We start from the raw sequence: 15,792 nt of genomic DNA, 5'->3' as shown, positions 1-15,792 counted from the left end.
ACTCTGGTGTCAACACTCCTCTAGCTGGAGAGGGATGGAAGAGATGTCATAGGTAATGGTTACTGGAAGCAGTGGACTGTAAGGGGGGGGTACCTTTTCCTAATCCCCACCATACTAAATATGACCTGAGACTGGAGTGGACCGCTGGGGATACACCTCATTTGAGGAATCAAGGTGATGCATAGGGTGGAGTAAATTGGGCAAAGCTTATTTTACTGGGGGCAATAGAGATAATAACCTGCAGGAGGGCTTTACCATAACTTTCCTCATGTCATAACATTATGAAAGTTCTCCTCATGACATAAATTATTGCAGTTCTGATTCTAAGAATTTATTTTGATGCTCACCATTGAGAAACTTGAAAGTTAACACACTCTGGCCCTCATGTTTCTGGACATACAGTGCCGTAGGAAGGAAAATTAAGCCATACATAGAAAGGGCTAGAATCTGAATACTTTCAATAAAGAGAGAACTGTCAGTGAGACAGACCACCAGATGGTGAGTTCACTGTTATTATCAGTCATGACACATATACTTTGGGCAGATTGTCTATACTGTTGTGCTAATGTCTTATCCGCTGCTGGATAAGATATCCACCCACTGCTGCCTTCACAAATCATGAGAGAAAAAACTCTGCACATTACTGATTACCTGATCATATACAAGGGCTTTGAACATCCTCTACCACTGACTTCTAGATCACTTAGAAGAGACCCACAGCAGTTTTGCCCTAAAATTGTTAAGAAATACACTTCCTGGAGGCAAAAGAATGGTCCAGATGAGAGTTCTACAGTATCAGTCTCTGCTGAGAGTCTGGTCCTATGATTTAGGCTTGTCATCTCCTCCTCAGAGGTCAAAACAAATATAATTTCTCTATGACTGCCCTTTGCTGGCTGTCATACTCTTTGGTTTTTATAAGTTGCTCAATGAATATATGGTAAACTCAAAGACAATTTACAGAAAAATATCTTAAATGTCATAACAGCACTTTCAAACTAAGGTGTTGCTCAGCAACTTATGATATTGCTTAGTTCTAGAATGCTGATTGGTTCTCCTCATGAGATTACCAAATTGGGAGACGTTAGAAAATACTTTCATTTCCCTTTCCCTGTGACAAGAGAGATGTTCCTATCCAGACACTACTCATGGTCTCCTGTTTTCTTCCTATACTCTAGCTTCCTTAGTCTGAGGGGATTTCTGAGGGCACCTGAGTGAGTTCTTTTCGGTGACATCAAATGGTGAGGAGCCACTGTACTAGTCAGAGTTCAGTCTGTAAATAGAAGTCCCTATAGACACTTTAAACAGAATCGTTTGTTACAATTCTCCTGTATTACAAGGACTTATACCTTTAAAGTGTTAGGAAGACTGGAGGAGCAAAAGTCAGTGTGTACCCCTAAATCCAGGAGGTCAGGAAACTGTCTCCTCTAGAGCCCCAAAGAAAGGACTGTCTTGGAAACACAAGGCTGTTGCCAAGACTCCTGTGTGTGAAACTCTTATGTCTACCACATGAGATAGCTTCAACCTACCTGCCACTTCCCAAATCTCATAATACTAACTTTTACTGGCAGCATGTAGACCATGTTCAGATCTTGGACAAAAAGAGCCTGTAATAATCTTACTTCTATTACCTGTGATACAGACAAGACATAGAAGTTAATGGGAATTTTTCCTTAAATTACTAAATGCAATATGTACACCTTATCTTTGGTTCCTTCACAATACCAAACCTATAACCAGAGGAGTATTTGGGGGTAATAGGTAAGTAAGGCCTGGAAATGAGATAAGTTCCATGGAACCCAAGGCCACAAGTGTGTGTATGTGTATGTGTATGTGTATGTGTATGTGTATGTGTATGTGTATGTGTTGGGGCAGGGGAGGTTGGTAATTTAGGACCCACATCTCAGAATATTTCCCTGCCATCCAACCACAGTTTCCATTGTTATGATTTGAACATCTGTAGTCAGGTTGTTTTATAGTACCCAAGTTCTGTTCTAAAAGGCACAAGCCGAACTCGATAACTAAGAAATTCTAAAGGAATAGATTCACCACAGAAGCCTAAGAGTGTTTGCCTTCAACAGCTGTCCCCACATGACCAATTAATGGTTTGACTCCTTACTCAGAACCTCCTCCTAATTTTAGACATTCTGCCACCTTGTTTTCAGAAGTCATTTCCAACTCCACATGCCATCTTTCCCACTCCATATCCAGCACAAATCCCAGAAATGTAGGACATTCCAATGCAAAGTTGTTTCCATCTTCTGAAAATGTGCCTGCCCTCACCCGTGAATCCTCCTTTCACCTCTTCTTCCAGGAATAGAAAGTGATTTTACTCCACAGTCCAGGTAAGAAAGTCAAGAAATGGCATTCTTAAATATTATTCTCTATTGCATGAGATCTAAAGTGTGGAATTTATCTAATTCCAAATGATCTTATAGAATACAGATGTGTTTGCATACATATACCTGTATTGTGTGTGTTTGGGGGAAGGAGAGCTGGAAAAGTCTTCATTTTTAATTGGTCACATTAATATATATTTTTGCTTAACAATTACCTGTTGAAGATGTTTTGTTTAAGGAATTTGGTCAGCAATTAGGGCCAGAAGTTGGCTGTAGGTCAGCCACTGCAAGGTAACAGACCCAGCATCATTTACTTGCAAGGCTCAGAGGTTTCTATGAATATATTTGTCAGGTTGGATGTGGCCCATTTGGTTGTAAGGCAGGGTTGTGTTGGACAATAGGGAGGGGTATATGGGTAAGATGTGGAGAGGAGTGCAGGTGGTAAATTCAAGCCTAGAGGAGGTGTCGGTAGTGGTGGTGGAAACAAAATGAGGAACAGAATATGTTGTGGAGGTGTTAGGTGGAAAGCAAAGCTGTAATCCAGTACATTTAGCAGTGAAAACAGCATGGAGAGGTCCCTGATCACGGAGTTGAGCAGGTCAAACTGGGGGTATTGTGAGGAAGTACTTATGTAACTAGGATGGTTTAGAATACATTGTTTGGCTTCATTGACATAAAGATAAAATGCTGTTTAGTCCTTCCAGGCAGATGGCAGGGGACTTATGGTTTACAAGCATTTTGCTAAAGGTTAGCTTTCTGAGGCAAGTGCTTAGCTCTTTCAGAAAAAAAAAAAAGTACTCTCTTGGGTCCTCATTGTCAATCATTTGGAGGTATGTTTGCAAATAAGCCTCCAGGTTGACAGTTAATATAATCATTTCCCTCCTTGTGTGGGAAAAAATGAGAGGAAAAAATTCCAATGTCCCACAAGTTTGGGGCACATTGTCTTCCTTGTTGCTCTCTTGGGTTGTGGTGTGGCCATCTGAGGTAAAATCATCTCCAACAGTAAGCTCTCAGGAAAGGGTGATGTTGTCTGTGGAGTTGGTGTGCTTGGGAGTGGTGGAGGCCAACCTGGCGGAGGGTGGCCTTTCCATGAAGAGATCAATGAAGGGTATAAGTGTCAGGCTGGTGCTGAATTCTGAGTATATGTGCTAGAGGCCTGGCCCAGGATGGAACCACAGGTATGGGCTCTACTTCTACTGCTACATGAGCAGTCTCAGTGAGCTCCATTGGATCAGGAGGGGTGTACCTTGCAAAGGAGAATGCAGTGTCCATGACCTCATATTGTGGGGACTCCATTAATAATATATATTCTCGAGGGGCACCTGGTTGGCTCAGTCAGTTAAGTGTTCAACTTCAGCTCAGGTCATTATCTCACAGTTTGTGGGTTTGAGCCCTGAATTGGGCTCTGGGATGACAGCTTAGAGCCTGGAGCCTGCTTCAGATTCTGTGTCTCCCTCTCTCTTAGCTCTTCCCCAGCTCGCTCTCTCTCTCTCTCTCTCTCAAAAATAAATAAACATTAAAGAAATTAAAAAATCCTCAACAAAATACTATCCAACTGGATCCAACAATACATTAAAATAATTATTCACCAAGACCAAGTGAGGTTTATACCTGGGATGTAGGGCTGGTTCAATACCCACAAAACAATCAATGTGATATATCATGTCAATAAAAGAAAGAACAATAACCACATGATCCTCTCAATAGATGCAGAGAAAGCATTTGACAAAATACAGCATCCTTTCTTCATAAAAATCCTCAAGAATGTAGGGATAGAAGGATCATACCTCAAGATCATATACGGAAGACCCACCACTAATATCATTCTCAATGGGGAGAAAATGAGAGCTTTCCTCCTAAGGTCAGGAACACGACAGGAATGTCCACTCTCACCACTGTTATTCAACATAGTACTGAAAGTCCTAGCTTCAGCAATCAGACAATACAAAGGAATAAAAGACATCCAAATTGACAAGGAGGAAGTCAAACTTTCACTCTTTGCAGATGCCATGATACTCTATATGGAACATCCAAAAGACTGCACCACAAAACTACTAGAACTGATCCATGAATAAAGCAAATGTGCAGGATATAAAATCAATGCACAGAAATCAGTTGCATTCCTATACAACAATAATGAAACAACAGAAAGAGAAATCAAGGAATCAATCCCATTTACAATTGCACCAAAAGCCATAAAATACCTAGGAATAACCCTAACCAAAAAGGTTAAAAAATATATATACACCAAAAACGATAGAAAGCTTATGAAAAAAAGTTGAAGATGACACATGCACACACACACACACACACACACACACACACACACACACAAATCGAAAATATTCCATGTTCATGGATTGGAAGAACAAACATTGTTAAAATGTTGATACTACCAAAGCAATCTACATATTCAATGCAATCCTTATCAAAATAACACCAACATTCTTCACAGAGCTAGAACAAATAATCCTAAAATTTGTATGGAACCAGAAAAGACCCCTAATAGCCAAAGCTATATTGAAAAAGAAAACTGAACCTGGAGGCATCACACTCCCAGACTTCAAGATGTATTACAAAGCTGTAATCATCAATACAGCATGGTACTGGCACAGAAACAGACATTCAGATCAATGAAACAGAATACAGAACCCAGAAATTGACCTACAAACATATGGCCAACTAATCTTTGAAAAAAGCAGGAAAGAATATCCAATGGAATAAGGACAGTCTCTTCAGTAAATGGTGCTGGAAAAACTGGACAGCAACATGCAGAAAAATGAACCTGGACCATTTTCTTACACCATACACAAAAATATACTCAAAATGGATGAACAACATAAACATAAGATAGGAAGCCATAAAAATCCTAGAGGAGAAAGCAGGCAAAAACCTCTTTGACCTCAGCCACAGCAAATTCTTACTCAATACGTCTCTGGAGGCAAGGGAAACAAAAGCAAAAATGAACTATTGGGACCCAATCAAAATAAAAAGCTTCTGCACAGCGACAGAAATAATCAGCAAAACTAAAAGGCAACCAATGGAATGGCAGAAAATATTTGCAAATGACATATCAGATAAAGCATTAGTATCCAAAATCTATAAAGAGCTTATCAAACCCAACACCCAAAAAACAAATAATCCAGTGAAGAAATGGTCAAAAGACATGAATAGCTACTTTTCCAAATAAGACATCCAGATAGTTAGCAAACATATGAAAAAATGCTCAACATCACTCATCATCAGGGAAATACAAATTAAAACCGCAATGAGATACCACCTAACACCAGCCGGAATGGCTAACATTGACAACTCAGGCAACAACAGATGTGGGCAATGATGCAGAGAAAGAGGCTCTCTTTTGCACTGCTGGTGGGAATGCAAATGGGTGCAGGCACTCCGGAAAACAGTGTGGAGGTTCCAAAAAAAATTAAAAATAGAACTACCCTATGACCCAGCAATTGCGCCATGAAGTATTTATCCAAGGGATCCAGGTGTGCTGTTTCAGAGGAGCACATGCCCCACAATGTTCATAGCAGCGCTGGCAACAATAGCCAAAGTATGGAAAGAGCCCAAATTCCCACCAACAGATGAATGGATAAAGAAGATGTAGTATATATACACAATGGAAAACTACTCAGCAATCAAAAAGAATGAAATCTTGTCATTTGCAACTACGTGGATGGAACTGGAAGATATTATGCTAAGTGAAATTAGCCAGAGAAAAACAAATATCATATGACTTCACTCATATGAGGAATTTAAGATACAAAACAGAAAAACATAAGGGGAGGGAAGCAAAAATAATATAAAAACAAGGAGAGGGACAAAACATAAGAAACAAACAGAGAACAAACAGGGTTCCTGGAGGGGTTGTGGGTGGGGGGGATGGGCTAAATGGGTAAGGGGCATTAAAGAAGACACTTGTTGGGATGAGCACTGGGTGTTATACACAGGAGATGAATCACTGGAATCTACTCTTGAAATAATTATTGCACTATATGCTAACTAACATGGATGTAAATTAAAAATAAATAAATAGGGGCGCCTGGGTGGCGCCGTCGGTTAAGCGTCCAACTTCAGCCAGGTCACGATCTCACAGTCCGTGAGTTCGAGCCCCGCATCGGGCTCTGGGCTGATGGCTCAGAGCCTGGAGCCTGTTTCCGATTCTGTGTCTCCCTCTCTCTCTGCCCCTCCCCCGTTCATGCTCTGTCTCTCTCTGTCCCAAAAATAATAAAAAACGTTGAAAAAAAAATTAAAAAAAAAAATAACCACTAATCCTAAAGAAAGTTTTTTAATAAAAAATAATATAGATTCTGAACACATTGATAAGCTAATTATAGGGACATTTATGGATGCCAGCTTTACAATCCAGGCCTCATCCATTAAACTTATAGTAAAAATATTAGAACACAAATTGACCAGCCAGATGAGTCTGATTTGGTCACGCTGGGAGAGCCTTTATGCTTGGGATATAATTTGAGAGTGGTATGAGGACAAACTGACTCATTTGGGCATCACTTCCATTGGTGCCATTTAATGCAGAAGAAAGTGAACTCTTGGTCAGAATCTATGGCCAGAATCCATGACACACAGGCTGAAATCCTTCCAACCAGGCAGGCAAGTGCTTGATGCTCAGCCATCCTGTAGTACAGTTGTGTCCCTGCTGAATGTGTTTCAGCACACTTCCTGAGAGAGTGTTAGACACACGGGGTCTAGTAGCAATCTTATTATCCTGCACTACATAGTAAGAGTAATAACTGCAACCAAAGAGTGTACTTGCATTTGAGTAGTTTGCGAGGCCTCCTTCAGGGTGTGCAATATGGATACTGAATGAGGGCAATGTATACTTCCTTTGGAGCAAAAGATCCTTTACTTCTTCCTCTAAGGAGCTGCAGGGACCTCGCCCACTTATGCTGAGAGCAGCTGCTAGATCCTGAGGTTCCTATATGAAGTTCATTTTCTAATGTGGCTGTGCACTAGGTGCTTCTTTTCCTATCTCTGAGATCCATACAGTTCCACTAGTGGTTCCTGGAGCTATAATTTCAATTTTCTGCAAAATTTTCAATGAGTTTTATTTAATTAACCAGGCTTTATAACCTGAGTTGTGACGCAAACCCAGTGGCTTTAGAGTCATGGCTGGTACCGGGCCATCATCTGGGCCAATAAATCTGTATAATCATGATCTCCAACAAATTTGGTAGGGGTTTGTACCCTTGGACTATGTATTAGAAGAGGATCATACTGCATAATTCACCCTTGATTGGCTTGCTGGGATGTAGAAGATGGTGAATGATCAGACAGCAAAAGGTGAAGGACACATTCATCTGGTGAGTACATATGAATGGCATTCTCTCTGACATCATAGGAGTAGGGGTTTACAGGGAATTGGTATATTTTTATATTGTGTATGAAAATAGGCACCCTTGTAAGAATTTTTTGGAAATTATTAAAAATTAGAATTGTTTTATTTTATCCCCCATTCCCTTTCTTTCTCCTTTGACCCCTTTTACTTTTCCTCCCTTTCTCTCCCCTTCCTTCCTCCCTTCCAAATCTTGCTTCCTTCCCTCGTTCCTTCCATCTTTTCCTCCTCCCTTCTTCCCTTCTTTCTTTCACTCCATACATTCTTTTTCTATACCTGCTTCATATTTTTTTACTTAAAGGTCTTGTCCAGATGAGCATTTCAGAAGGCAGGGGGAATGTACATGATGGGGGTTGAAACCAGTCAATGAACACAGTACTGAGACAGCTGCAATCACCCAACTCAGTGTGGGAAGGAAAAGAGAAACAGCCTAAGTCCAGAACAACTTGCTACAAAAAGTGATTATTCCCTCTAGAGGTTAGTGACCTCTTTAATCCATACCCTGCTTTTCCTAAAACCTCCATCTCTTTCATTCATTACCTATAAATAAATAGCAGGTAGAAAATATTATGGATGACACAATTCACACAGGATTAATCTTTTAAACTATAACTAAAACTCAACTATACAAATTCATTTGTCATTATGGAATGGAAACTTTGTCTACAGAAAAGTAAAGTTTACAGCTCACTTCCTAGGCAAGGCTCAGATCCAGCAGATGACTCTTGTAGACTTATGCAAAGCAGCCTGGAGATGGCACCAACTATGGGAACAGGCCACTGCCTGGGTCACATCTGGGGATATCCATAGGCTCCTCTTCCCTACCCCATCTTTATCCTGGCCACCAGAAAATTGAAATGGCCCAACAGTGGATAGTGCAGACTGAGAAGTAAAGCTCTTAGACCCATGGAAGACAGAACCATCCTTAAATTGCCTTGGAATCATAAGGAACAAGAAAGAGGGGAGGGAGTAGAGACATGCAATAGGGTATGGAATAAACAGAAAACTTCAGCTAAATGGGGTAAAAAGGCTGATTTTAAACAAGTTGCAAGTGTTTTGATTGAAGGGGAAATGGAGGAGGTCTCAGAAATGACAATGTTACGCTCACATTTCTAGAGTGAAAATACCTGATTTACTTCATGTCTTTTCAAAAATCTACGTGAATAATACACTAGAGTGTATTAATGCTAAGCAAAATAAGCCAATCAGAGAAAGATGACTATCGTATGATTTCACTCATATGTGGAATTTAAGAAAGGAAACAGATGAACGTAGGAGAAAAGAAGGATAAATAAAATAAGGTAAAAAAAGAGAAGGAGGCAAACCATAAGAGACTTAAATACAGAGAACAAACTGACAGTTGCTGGAGGGGTGGGGGTGGGGGATGGGCTAAATGGGTGATGGGCATTAAGGAGGGCACTTGTGATAAGCAGTGGGTGTTATATGTAAGTGATGAATCACTAAATTCTACTCCTGAAACCGATACTACAGTATATGTTAACTAACGTGAATTTAAATTTAAAAAAGAGAAAAGATCACATATTAATAATCTATGTTCCTACCTCAACAAACAGTCCATGTAATTTTCTATGTCACCCTCTATTCCTTTTGTTGTTGTTGTTGCAAATGGCAAGATTTTACTCTTTTTGATCCCTGAGTAACATTCCATTGTGTATGTATTTTCCATTCATTAGTTAATGGACATTTTAGCTCTTTCCATAATTTGGCTATTGTTAATAGCGTTGTTATAAACATTGGGGTGCATCTGCCCCTTATCCCTTTGGGCATGTATTGTCCATCATTCGGAAGATCTAGTCTTGGGTAGGAGCTTTAACAGCCCCTGGTGTGAGTCCTGATGGTGACCCCACATGCATGGTGGTGGCATGTTCCATTCATTTCTGCTTGCACCATGCCACACATGGATCATGCACAAGCATAATTATTAAACAACAGTGCATCATTAAACAATCAGGCACTGATTATACTGTCCTCGTGTGCACCAGGTTGGTTTCAATAGCACTCCTTTCCTATTGCAGCTTGGGAGAATTTCTGTCAAGCTTTTGTGAAATTGATGTCATGTGTGGGGAAAGAAGTCCACATATCCAGCTACAGCACCTGTCTTTGCCATGGACAAGATGGCAAAGCAATGGATGGTCATAGCCAGCAGCTAGAAACTCATACCTGCTTTTTTATGCAGAGCTTGGTATGTGTGTCTGGAGACCAAGAGGGAAAGTCAACGTGACAATCAGGTACTTAATCAAACTGCACAGACTCAGAACATCTGCTGTAAGCTGGCTCCCACCTAGCAAAGGTACAAAGATAAAGTTTCAAGCCAGGATGAATGTGCAACGGCTGGTGGTGAGATTAGAAGGAAGGGAGGTGATAGGGCTGCTGATGGCTCCCGTCCCCACCCAGCCTGCTCAGACCTCAAATCTGAAATTGTAAGAATAGATGTCACCAGGGATCCAGTACCACAAAGCAAGAGACACTGGAGAAGAGATGGGAGACTCAGACATACATTCTCTTTTTCTTTTGTGAAGGGTTTGGTACCTTGTTGTGAGTTTCCCTAGGAGAGAGGCCTGTTCTTTGGATAGTATTCAAGTTCTGGAGGCATCTTTCACCCCTGAAATCTAAGAAGGAAGGTGGCACTACCCACATGCTCAGCAAATGTTAAGGTAAGTGGCTTTGGCAAATTGGAGCAATATTGGTGCAGAAAGTCAGAGTCCATAGTCCATGAAAAAAACTGACTCTAAGATTGGCCCCAATGTGCCAGGGTGCATGCTAGGGTTTGAGGGAGCTCCACTATTCCTGACAAAGTTGTCTGCCATCTCTCTTACTTATTTTGTTTTATTGCTTCTCAGCCTACTACAGTGACAGCTGCCCAAGGTGCATGTGGAGCTTTTCATGCAAAATTATGTGCAACAGGAAAAGACTGAAAACAATCCAGGTACCCATTACAAGTGACTGGTTGAACAAATGGAGGACTGTCACACAATACAGCATAGTGCGGCTGTTAAAAGTAGCCAACGAGGGAAGGGACGTGAAGCAGAAGGTCTTCAGATAGAAGACTTTGGGCCATGCTCTGCAGCTACTGGTAATGGGAGCAGCAGGAGCTGCAACGGAAGTCAGAAGCTAGAACTGGTTCCAGAAAGAAAGTGCGGCAGTACTGGAGCAAAAGATAGAACTTACCATGGAAAGGTGCCTAATTTCTCCAACCACTGCTGAACCCCTCCCCCTCCCGCCCCCCCCCCCCCCCCGCATTGTTAATCTCCGCTTATTTAGATGTTTCTTCATGATCCCCATCTTCAGTCACCAATTCTGCTGAGGCCCTGAGGAGACTGAAGCATATTGGGCAGCAGCAAGTTTCCTACACTTGCCCCGTTCCACACAATTTATGAAAAGAAGAGGTTGGAAGTTAAAATCTGGGATGTTTTAGGACGCAACTCTGTACAGCCTCCCTCACTCCATAGTCGTTGAGCCTGCTGAAATCCCCGTTCTTGACAAACCTGCCATCTACCGGTGACATGAGGAACTACAGTAGCCTGCTTCAGAGTGGCATGGAGGGTGGAATACAAGAACCCGAGAAGTTTGGCAGGGCAAGAGGGTGCAAATGCGGGGGGGGGGGGGGGGGGGGTGAGTTGGTAGGTAGATAGCCATGCCTGGCTATCTCTGTGAGTGCACCCTCTGGGGTCCTGGGAGGAGTGGAAGTGCATTAACACACATTCGTGATTTTCCTGATTCCCCAAGTGCAGCATCGGCTCTGGTTTGCTAGTCAGCTGGTGTGAGTTTCACCCGTGCTTGTAGCTCTTCTTGGCACTTCACTCCTACGAGCTAACCCCCACAGTGGAATCAATTTATTGTAATTTTTATCATTTTCAAAAAATCATGGTTGCTATTAGTGATTGTTTCTACACTTATGTAACTTTTTGGTAAAATTAAATTTAAAAGTGCATTAAACTTTTTTAAATGTGAGAGGAATTGGTTTTTCAGACATGTTTTGGATTCAGAGACAGTTATTGGTCTGACAGTACTAACAGCTTTCAGACTGTAGGTCCGTCAGAGCTAGGAATTCCCCCAGTGCCCCATCCCTAAACGTTTGGGTATTTCAAGTACCACTCTGAAGAAGTTCTACTGCTTTTTAAAAAATTCTACTGACTTCTGGTAGCAAATCTATAATGTGAGGAGATTTTGCTAGGAAAGCTGCATCTGGACAAGAGTCCTTGAGGCAACTGCAGTTACTCTATTCTTGTGGCATGAACTTTAGGAATCACAATCTTCATTCCTCTCTCAATGACTATTCAATCCATAAGATCTCACTTTGCCACTGATTCTTTGCCTTCCTTGTCTAGATGACAATACTCTGCTCCCTATCATTTGATGGAACATTGTCACAGTCCTAAGCCCTAGAGGTCTCAGGAGAGCTTGCCACAATTCCATGTCCATTGTGTCCCCTGATGAGGCCAAAACGACACTGGATAAGGTAGGTAGGATGAGGAGAGTCATACATACCAAGGAGCCCTCCTAGCTGTTTCCTGACAGTTTATTCTCATACCACCTTCATCTTGATGGACCTGAGGTATCACAGAGGGACTCCAGTATAGTCATGAACACAGAAGAGCTTGTTTCTATTCCATCAGGGCTTGAGTTAATCCTCAGGCTATTTATACCTTGGAACACACCACTGTGGGGTGCAAGCTTCCCAGAGGTCAGGGTTGTTGACATGCTTCTATTTAGTCAGCTTCCTTCTGCACACATGGCCCCCTGTAGACCTCCATCCTTACTGATCCTGTAATGGGCAGCCTGAATTCATCATTTAAGCCTCAAATATTACTTTAAAGTGAGGGAACCATTCCTCCTCTCAAAGCCAATTATCTTCTATCTTGTGTCAGAAAAATACATTTTCAAGAGGAACAAATACAAGAAATATTACTGTAAAACATTATTTCAAAGCCTCAGGCTTCTTCTAAACAGCAATAATGACAGTCACACTTTCTTGTCTGTTGTTGTTCCCAAGTTTAAAGGGTGATGGAGGAGGGGGACAGAGAAGGACCACACCCCCCCTTCCCAAAGTGCCCATTGAACTTGTGAAGAGAGGCCACGCTCCGCTTCTGAGCAGCAGCTCCCCATCAGTGCTCTGGGGAAGCCATCTTCTGGGTGGGATCTTAGGGCTCTGCCAGTGCCGTCTCCCCTCCAATCGGAGAGAAGACCAAGAAGACTATGAAATGATATATTGGTATATCACCAGAATATAAGAATTGATTATTTTTCTTTCTTTTCCTGGAAAGAACTCTATATTTATAAGACCCATTGCTATGGGACTCCGTGAAATAAATTATCTTTCTGGTGAGTTGACCTGACAATTCTCAAAAAAGGTTTCCATTAGGAGCCCCAAGAATAGGAGCTGATGGTCATCACCTGAATGTCTCCAAATTCTTAACAAGGCTCCTGACTCCTCTTACATTACTCCTTTCTTGTCATTTCTCATCTCCTCTACTGTTGTAGTCTCCCTTTTTTCCACAACTCCACTCCCAATAATGAAACCTATACCGAAATAGGAATTGTATGTCATGATTATATTCTCACATTACCCTTTTAGGAATATTTTAACATGAGTAGTGCACGTATTATCCTTATCCTTATTTTAAAGCTAAGGAAATTGAAGCCCCCAAAAGAGACTTATCCAAAGTAAAGCTTATCCAAATTTATAGCAAAACCAGAGTTAAAATCTCAGACATCCTAAGCTCAGGGCTCCTTTTATCATACTGGCTGAGGGAGTCGTGAATGACAGCAGCATTTGGAGGAAGAAACAGCTGAGTGAATCATGTGTTGAAGAAAAGCCCTTGAAGGCCTAATAGTGAGTGTGTCTCTGCTGCCCTCTGGTGACCAGGTAGATGCATGACTCTCCTTTCCTTCTGTTCTCCCTCCCGCCCTCTCTGGGATCCTTGCTTGGTCCCAGATGCTTAGTCTCCTCAGTGCTTCCTGTTTCTCCCACATGTCAACATATCCCTACACAAAATGGACATCCATAGTTCACATAATAATTCAGGACACAGTTCTTACTTCCAAACTGGTAGGCCCTTGAGAAAGCATATGTAAGGGTTTTTTGAGAAGAAATGCACAAACATTTAAATAAGCTTCCTCAAGTTGGCAGTTACTACTACTGAGACTGACCATAAACAAAATGTATAAAATGGGTGCTAAAGACTCCTGGGAGAATCCCAACAATCTATATCGAGATGATACAGAATATGTGCAATGGGTAGAATATTTTCACACCGCAAATTTCGGTGTAAAAAATTTTCTGTTTACTTACTGATCCTAACCTTTATGTCAAGCACTATTATGTCTTATAGTAGAGGAATTAAGCTAATAATTGCAAGTGAAACTCAGTGGCATTCACAAGAATTAATCATTTAAAAACAGACATCTTCCCAGGGTTATTTCTAAGTCCTGAGGTAAGGATGATGCAGTGTTGGTATGGAAGGTTGTCCTCAAATTTCCACCATTGACTCCCACTATATGCCTTGATGATGACTATTCTTTTCACATCACTCTCCTCTTGCTATATCATTCCACGCCAGCATTTTAGGTAGCAAGATTCCTTCCAATATTTGAGCCTTACAAGGCCTACCTCTTCTTACCTTGGGTGACTTTCCTTTGCTGCTTCCGTGTTATTTTGGGAGAGGGAAGTCTGTGGCACAGCAGCCATTCTGGGAACCAGAGGTAAAGTGGGGCACTTGCCACATTTACCTAACAGATACATAGAAAGAGTAAAGAGATGCTTGGCAATGTTTAATTATTTTTCTCTCTTCTTCGAAGCTCTCATTCTCCACAGTGGAAAGACTCTTCATCTACACTGAAGGATGAAGGGTAAAAAATCTTATATTAGAGGTAACAACATCAAGTTAGGTGCCCAAATATGGGCTTATGATAACAGGGGAGGAGAAGACACTCCAGGGAAAAAAAAATCAGCTCAAATCTTGTTATATCATAATATCAGAAATGCTTATATTTTATACTGAAATGAACATCTAAAATTAAATTTTAAATTATTCTGGAGAATTCCTGAATCCCTGAGAATGTCTCTGCAGAACCCCAGGAGGACCTGTACTTTGATTAAAAAACTGACTTAGGAGAATTTAAAGGAAAATCTAACCTAAACAAGAATACACACCCCCCCCCCCCCAAATGTGCCTGTAGCCTTTATCGTTATAATTTTTGTGCCCAAGCATTTGGTTGAGAAGCTTATTAAATTTCCTTAGGATCTGAGAGTCAATATCTGACTCAGCAAAAAGGGACAAAGAACAAAGATGAAAAGAGCAGTAAACTTGCACATATGAGACCTTGGCTGGGTGCTGTGAAGCTGGGGAGGGTAATCCCTTTCTGGCCTCTGTTTTCTCCCCAGGAAAACGAAGGATGGGACATTTGCTATTCAGTCTTTCTTCTAACTCTAAGCCCTAGCAAACTGCATTTAGGTGCAAACTTGACACTAAGTGGGGGGGGGGGGGAGGGGGACCCCTGATATATGGGAGGTGGAAGGAAGGGTGAGGACAGACCACCAGTGCCAGGGGCTGTGTGAGGATCTGCCGGAGACAGCGCACACTTAGTGTGTCAAATGGGGCCCAGTAGTAGTGCCATGGCTTTCAGGGGTTGGTGGAGTGCTAATGTCACAGTTTTGGCTGCAACTAAACCCAGTCAAAGTCCACTTGTCTGAGTTTCACTTTTCCGGGGATTACAGCTGGTAGGAGGTGAAAATGCTATTCTGATTGCAATCCATTTTCAGGGTGGGCCTCCAGGACCCGGCTGTCCCTTGAGCTTGGGTGAAGTGGCACAAATCCCCCTTCACCCTAAGCCAGGGGTACCCGAGGCCACCTCCATGCCGTCTGGCTGTCCCTCAGTTCTCCCTCCGGTCAGCACCCCAGGACCCTGACCTGCCTTTGGACACCTGCACGTGGATGAAGGGTACACCTGAGACCAACTGAGAAGACCCAGCAGCCCCCAGTCTCACCCTGAAGGAGAAAAGAGACACGTGAGTGGCTTGCTGCGTCCCTGGCCAGGATGGCCAGGGGAAGTTGGGGAAGTCGACTAAGATGA

The sequence above is a fragment of the Prionailurus viverrinus genome, chromosome B2, assembly GCF_022837055.1.
Source record: "Prionailurus viverrinus isolate Anna chromosome B2, UM_Priviv_1.0, whole genome shotgun sequence".
Taxonomy (NCBI): Eukaryota; Metazoa; Chordata; class Mammalia; order Carnivora; family Felidae; genus Prionailurus; species Prionailurus viverrinus.
The sequence above is the reverse complement of the archived record's forward strand: the minus strand, read 5'-3'. Positions refer to the sequence as shown.